Here is an 8,134-nt window from a genome sequence, read left to right as displayed (position 1 = left end):
CACATGAATAAACCTCTTGCTTCTTGTTTTCTTGGTTCCCTAGCTTGTTCTGTCATCTTCTGTCTCTCTTTTGGCAACATACTATCGACGGTGGTCAATCTCGCCTAACCATATCACCATGTTGCGGCTTGATGTGTGAACGGCCTTCAGAACATTTACTCAGGCCATGCTGGCCTTTTTCAAAGTTAGAATGGTTTCAAAGGTGGCCGTTCTGAGGGTTTCCATTCCAAAGAACACAATCCATTGTGTTGTCTACGAGTGCGATCGTTCCTCCGCATTCTGTGCATACACAGATACTCGTAATCACGGTTTGTATGAGCTCCACATCAATCAAAGGATAGCCATTGTCACTACAGGTAACATTTTGTCCTAGTGGTGACACCGTTTTTAGCTTACTTGCGCGAGTGCTCCCGGTCTCGTTCTGTAAGTAGCTGAACCGTGTCGATTTCCAATTATACTACGCTCTCCAAACGGTGGTTTTTTCAACACGAGCATATCTTTTCCCATTGCAACAAAATCAACAAAGGTGCAACTAAACTCAAGATACGTGCGCAGAACCACGTCTCGCACACAGAAGGCAAGTGGACTCGGTAAATGCTGCGAGTGTTAAGAAAACTGCACCATGTGCCTTTAGGTAGCCAAAGTGATTTTTTTAAAACCTGCTAACCTCAGAGAAACTACCAGTTTTGGTTTTTGAAAAATTCGTTTGCGGCAGAAAGCTCAGCTTCTACACGACCTAAGAGGGCGCGGCTGCTCGTCAGCTGGTCTCGAAAACCTTGTGGTTTTGGCTCAATCAAAATGCGGTAATATGTGTGGGGCAGTGGACATTATTAAGGAAGGCCTTATTTCACAAAAGCAAAACAAAGAGAAATTTCAATAATAAAAGAAGTTTACCTTACCCCGTGTCTTAAAAAAAAAGATTGGGGCAGCTACGCACCAGTGTTGCGATGGCTTCGGAAACAGTGGAGCTACATGGTGGCCTTGTCTGCAACCTCCAACTCATCTTCCTCCTCCACTCACCTTCACTAAACTATGCTAAACTCTCCCTTTCCTTTCCCGCCTTCTCAACCCCCACATCACTGCCCTCGTTACCGGACAGCACGCACTGATGGAGACAAAGAGAGAACACGACACAAGCGACACGACACTTCCCTTTCCCATCCCCTTTATACACTGTACTATACACGGCTATGCTGTACCCTCTCCCACCTCCTCACCTTCACATCACTCCTCTCCCTCACTTCCCTTTCCCACCCCTTTGCTGTATTCTCTGCTTCCTTCATCTTGATGGCGAGTTTCTCTGAGGTCTCTTGTTTCAGTAGGGGTGCGCAAATAGTGAAATTTCATTTTGAACCTAACACTGCCGAATAGTGGCTGAAAATGTCAAATATCGAATACAGAAAGCTTTATTTGAAATTGAAAGAAAGAACAAGGAAATAAAATCTGCTCATGTCTTCAAGCACATAACGTGGTGAGTGACTACTACCAAAAGACTACGAATTGTCATGACACAAGCAGTTTCACATGAACTGGCTTCAGGCTTTCTTGCCCTGATGTTACAGTGTTTCCTGCAGTTGAAAACGTGCACTTACTGGGCACCTCAGTAGCAGGGTTGGGAAGGTATCGCAAAGCGATTATGGCGATACCTTGATAAAGTGCAGCTCCGTGCTCTTTGCAGTCAGCTAAAGTATCATCCTTTCCTGCAATTAGGGGCTCATTGAAGTATTTGTGAACCTCTTGACTATAAGATCTGAGCTCAGTGTGCTGGTTATTTTTGAGTGCCAGCAATTCGGGTATCACAGAATGTTCCCTGACCATGAGCCATGGAAACGGTATAATCGTTCTTAAAATGAACATGCGCTCACTTTTGAACCATCATATCGATGAAAGTTTTAACGGCAGGTGAAAATTTAATGAAGTTTAGTGACGTTATTGTTACTTTTTGCCATCCCACCCTAATCAAATTGCACTATTGGCATTTGTCGCGTCTTAGATATTCGTCGTGTTGAATTATTCAAAACGTTGAATACTTGCTATTCGAAAGTCAAATCGAATTCGAAACTCGAATATTCGTACACCAGTTATCAGACTTTGCCAGAGTGCAGTCGCGCCTTTCCGGTTGTCTTCCGAACTTCACAGCACTACAGAATTTTCTGTCATGTTTGCTCTGCACACATTTACAAGTTATTTACCTTGCTTCAACAAGCATTGATGTCTGTGTATATATATATATATATATATATATATATATATATATATATATATATATATATATATATATATATATATATATATATATATGTATAAACATGTTTATGCTTGTGATATACCAATAATTACCGAAAATCTTTTTTGCTTGTTCTTACTTCATGGGACACTTTTCATGTTAATAAACTGTTATCTCGTATTTTTTTTATTTTGCATGGGTATAGTGGTTACTACAGTGGCGGAAGTGATTTGAGTAAGCCTTGCCCTGATACATATTTTTATTGTGATGAAGCGTCAAAGTGTAGACATCATGGAGAGTAGAGCCTATTGCACTCGACAATTTCATAGAGGAGGGTTGCACAATATTTCCTGATCACACAATATACAGCGGGAGGAAAGAAAGGTGAAACGACAAACGAGTGCAGATAAGTGCGAGTCTCACTTGCCTTCACCGCGGAACACAGAGCCGTATTGCGGTGAAGCCAAAAAAAAAGCATATCCTCGAAGAGCTCCCAATTAAGTTCAATTTTGCCCTCTTAAATTTATTCCAGTAAAGGCAGTGCTTTAGGGCTGCGTGCTTTTCTTTTATCTTCGCAAATTTGGGAGCGGCAGCACGATAAAGTTTGCGCGCAGGCTTTTATGGTCGCACGCATGCATCGCCGCTAGCTAGTGGAAGATGCGCTTGCTGCCCGAGCAACGTTCGTAGCCTTAGATATACTGACAGTAGTATCAGAAACGCGCTTTTTATAGCTTCATGCTGAGCAGCAACAAAAACTTACCAAGTGGAGTAGAGCAATGTCCGTCGCGTTGTTGATCGCTGCAGGCTGCGTCCGCTTCAATGCGTCCTGAACGAGACGGCTTTCGGCAGCGAGAAGTGTGCGCACAGCGTCTCGCGAAGCCCTTGCTGTCTCTTCTCGAGTATCCGATTCATCGTAAGGCGTTTGCTATGGTTGCGGGACTCGCGTCGTCCCAGCACCAGCACTGCGCAGCATGGCAGCAGCACCAGCAGCACAGCTGCAACAGCTGGCACAGCCGCGGTCGCTACGTGTCCGCTGATACGAAAACACGGGGACTCGCCGCCGCCCGACACAATTAGGCTGTCCAAAATGCATAGCCCCAGAGAGCGCCGTGGCGCGGTGCATTGTGGGGGGGGTTTATCCGCTCGCCTTTGTAAATGCGCCGCCCGGCAAATCCTGGATGTTTCTAGAAGGAAGGGGGGACGCCTCCGCGAGCGATGCCGCCGCGATTCGAACCTACGAGAAAGCTCTCGCCCTTTCCCCAGGCTTAGCTGTACTGCACGCCGAAGAAACATCCCGACGCTTCTAGAAACCGGGGGAGAAGGGATAAAAGCGTGCAATCGACGACAGACAGGAGGGAGACAGTCAGCGAAGGAGCGAGCGAGTCAGTCGGCCCGGTGATGGTGAAGTTATGCGAAGTGTGGCTCCGTTAGCCAAAGAAGACGTGTTTATGATGGTGTGCGGTCGGCCGATCGTCAATTTGGAAGAATTGGATGACGACGCCGTGTGAGCCGTGACAAGTCACGACGACGGTTGAGCTACGACGATCAACGCTGGAGCTGGCGTGAGTGTTTCCTTGAAGAGAAGCATTCGATACCGTCCAAGTATTGTGGACTGGATACGCCATTGTTTATTCAGGACTTTAACGGTCATTGAATAGTTTAATGCATGTGATTGCATTTGTTGCGTGTGATCTGTTTGTTTATCTCCCGTTGTGTAAACACCATCTGAGTTATATTGTGAAGTTGTAACTGGTACCAGCCGAGTGTGCACGTGTTTGTGTTATTTGTATTGCCTTAACTGAGAATATATTTCGTTTTCGTTTGTGTTATCGACTCTCGGCTCTGACTCGGTCTTTGTACCACAACCGGCGTCCGCTGGCGCACCAAAGGACCAACCCTAAATTGTCCGCGCTTTCGTGGTGCGTTTTCGGAGGGCCGTGACGCCAGCCCTTAGAATCTGCCCGGCGATTGCCGTCCCCATTAACGGGATTAGTGACAATTATTCTGGCGTCCGCGACACAGGACCTTTTTGGTGCACAGTGTGTCCAAAGTAGGGAGAAAGAGCCTTGAGACGTTGATAGTGCTTGCGAACGATTTTTGGTTGTTGCACCGCGTTCTCGTTAACCTGTGTGCAGAAAGTGTTTTGGAATTCGAAGTTAGGCAGAGATTTTGTGCACGCGGCTAGGCTATCGTTGACGGGCATCATGGATCTCGAGAAATTAGTTGCCCTTGGTGAGAAGATGGGTCTTTCTGGGGCCGAACTACGAAAGTGGGTTAGCCAAAAGGAAAAAGAAGAAAGAGAAAGAGTTAAGGAAGAAAGAGAGATGGAGGAGCAACAGCTGAAAGCAGAGCTTGAACGAGAGAGGTTGGCAGCTGAGAGGGCCAAAGAAGAAAGAGAACAACAATTGAAACTGGAGCTTGAGAGAGAGAGGCTAGCAGCTGAGAGGGAGAAAGCAGAAAGAGAGGCGCAAGAGAGACAAATGCAAGCTGAGATGGCTGAGAGAGAAAGGCAACGGCAGCACGAATTGGAACTCGAACGGCTCCGTTTGCAGCAGCGCATAGAGACTACCGTCCAGGCTAGAGTGGAGAGCAGTGAAAGGGAAGATCATAGCTTCCGTTTGAACCCAAGCAAGCTGCTTGTGGCGTTTGATGAGAGGAAAGATGACCTTGATGCATACCTGCACAGGTTTGAGACGATAGCTAGAAGCCAAAATTGGCCGGAGCAGCAATGGGCAACGGCTTTGAGCACTTGCTTGAGTGGCGAAGCGCTCAGTGTGTACGGTAGGCTGACTCCTACCGATGCAGCTAATTACGGAAGAGTAAAAGCTGCTTTGCTGAAGCGATTTCGATTCACCGTGGAAGGCTTCCGAGATCGGTTCCGTACAGGAAAGCCAGCTGATGGCGAGACGGCAACGCAGTATGCCGCGCGGCTCAGCCATTATTTTGACAGGTGGATCGAACTTTCAGAGACGGCACAGGAGTACGGTGAGCTTAGAGAGCTTCTCATCAGAGAGCAATTTCTCACCAGTTGCCACCCGAGCCTGTCGCTGTATCTGAAAGAGAGGAGAGCCAAATCGCTCGAGGACATGCTTGAGTTGGCCGATCAGTTCTTAGAAGCGCAAGGTGGCACGAATTTGGCCAAAGTAAAAAAGGAGGTTCAAGGAGTCGAAGAAATCGGCACCTGAAGAAAACAAGCGTGCACCGGAGAGTGTTCCGCGATGTTTTCTGTGTAACCGCGTGGGTCATCGCGCTAACAGTTGCCGGACCAACTTCTCACACCCCAGTGGGATGAAGTGTTTTAAATGTGGACAGACTGGGCACAAAGCAGACGCATGTCGAATCGATGCGAGTAAAGCCCATCAAGCAGCTTGTGCGTATGCCCCGCCAAACGTGGAAACAGAAGCAGTCAAAGATGAATCGGCCGATGTGAAAAGCGGGAAGAAGATGGATTTCATTGGTGCTGCGGTGACAACAGACACAAAGAAAGAAATGCCGACAGTTAAGGGGAAAGTTGGTGGAAAGGAAGTCACGGTATTAAGAGATAGTGGGTGCACCACTGTTATCGTACGAAAGAAATTGGTCCGAGAGAGTGACTTCACAGGCAATAACCAACCGGTTTGCCTGCTTGATAGTTCCATTCGAATGCTTCCCGAAGCCAAGATTGAGGTTGAGACCCCTTACTTCAGAGGGAGAGTTACTGCCCTGTGCATGGATAACCCCCTGTTTGACCTAATCGTGGGAAACATCGACGGAGCTCGAGGGCCATACGATCCTGAACGTTTGGGAGAAGTCCCGAAGATGGAACCCTCGTCAGTTCGGGAACCGCGACAAAAAGGAAGCGCGGAAGGGAATCTCATGAAGGATGCCGCCCGAGCTCGAATTGAGGCCGAGGTATCACGGAATATCAGTGAGGAGGCTCCAACGGTCGCTGTACCGCCTGTGACGACGCGCAGAGCAGGTGATGTTGCAACTGAGAGGCCACCATCATCTGCGGCTCAAAAGATGACGAAGGTCGTCCAAGCAAAGCACCACGGCGCGCAGAAATTGGCGAAGCACCGCGAACGTTCTAACGAACGCGACGAAGCCTTGCCGGTTCGAATGTGTCGACGGCAGCAGAGACGCCCCCTCCGGCACCGTCAAATGGAACGGCTCGCAAGAAAAGGAAGAGAAACAAAAAGAGAGCGAGCGAGCACCGAAAGAAGGGGCGCAAGCGCGGCACGATTTAAACATTACAGGGTGTTGGAATTGAATTTGTTTGAAGTGTTTTGAGTTTGAAAGTGTTTGAAGTGTTATTATTCCCTGTGTCATGTGTGTATGGCTAGTGAGCCCGAGTGTCGTTTACTTAACATTATGTGTACAATGCTATTGATATAATTGTATATGCATTATAATTGCAGAGCTTTGTGCGTTCGCATTGTTTATATGAAAGCTATGTTGGTGTTTTGTACTTATGTACTTGTGTTTATCTTTCATATGTTGTGACATTGAAATGCCCTGGAATTGTATTAAGAGTTCTATTATGAATGTGACGCGCATTGTGTGTGGACTGAGTCGTGGATTCTGTATGTGGGACATTCTTGGTCATGTGTATGTGCGCGCTAATTTGTGTTGTTTGAATATTATGTGATAATATTCTTGAAGTGGGGGGGCAGTGTCGCTAATTAGCGGGTTATAAAGCGCGCGCGAGGCCGCTTTCAAACTGCTACGAGACAGAACGGCGCGAACCGCTCGCCAAGAAGCGCGAAAAGACGAAAAAACAAGCATCAAAAGACGCAGGCGCGCCGCATCCTCCTCACCCAATCGAGCCAGGCGCAGACGACGCGATCAAACGCCCGGCAAATCCTGGATGTTTCTAGAAGGAAGGGGGGACGCCTCCGCGAGCGATGCCGCCGCGATTCGAACCTACGAGAAAGCTCTCGCCCTTTCCCCAGGCTTAGCTGTACTGCACGCCGAAGAAACATCCCGACGCTTCTAGAAACCGGGGGAGAAGGGATAAAAGCGTGCAATCGACGACAGACAGGAGGGAGACAGTCAGCGAAGGAGCGAGCGAGTCAGTCGGCCCGGTGATGGTGAAGTTATGCGAAGTGTGGCTCCGTTAGCCAAAGAAGACGTGTTTATGATGGTGTGCGGTCGGCCGATCGTCAATTTGGAAGAATTGGATGACGACGCCGTGTGAGCCGTGACAAGTCACGACGACGGTTGAGCTACGACGATCAACGCTGGAGCTGGCGTGAGTGTTCCTTGAAGAGAAGCATTCGATACCGTCCAAGTATTGTGGACTGGATACGCCATTGTTTATTCAGGACTTTAACGGTCATTGAATAGTTTAATGCATGTGATTGCATTTGTTGCGTGTGATCTGTTTGTTTATCTCCCGTTGTGTAAACACCATCTGAGTTATATTGTGAAGTTGTAACTGGTACCAGCCGAGTGTGCACGTGTTTGTGTTATTTGTATTGCCTTAACTGAGAATATATTTCGTTTTCGTTTGTGTTATCGACTCTCGGCTCTGACTCGGTCTTTGGACCACAACCGGCGTCCGCTGGCGCACCAAAGGACCAACCCTAAATGGTCCGCGCTTTCGTGGTGCGTTTTCGGAGGGCCGTGACGCCAGCCCTTAGAATCCGCCCGGCGATTGCCGTCCCCATTAACGGGATTAGTGACAAAGCTATATTGAAGCATTGCTCGACCCCGGAGGAATACATTAACGAAAGTTACATATGATATTCGCATCACCGTACCGTAATCTGCACTTAGTCCTCCACAACGACGCAGTTTCCTCTTCATTTCTTGCGCGGCTGGGCGATGGCCTCATGCTGAACGAGGATGCTGCCAGATTGATTGACAGCCGCTTTGTAGACTTGGCTACGTAGGCCGCATACGCCCAGGTAGTCTACGAATGCAAGC

This window comes from Rhipicephalus sanguineus, chromosome 10, assembly GCF_013339695.2.
Source record: "Rhipicephalus sanguineus isolate Rsan-2018 chromosome 10, BIME_Rsan_1.4, whole genome shotgun sequence".
Taxonomy (NCBI): domain Eukaryota; kingdom Metazoa; phylum Arthropoda; class Arachnida; order Ixodida; family Ixodidae; genus Rhipicephalus; species Rhipicephalus sanguineus.
This window is presented reverse-complemented; position numbering follows the sequence as displayed.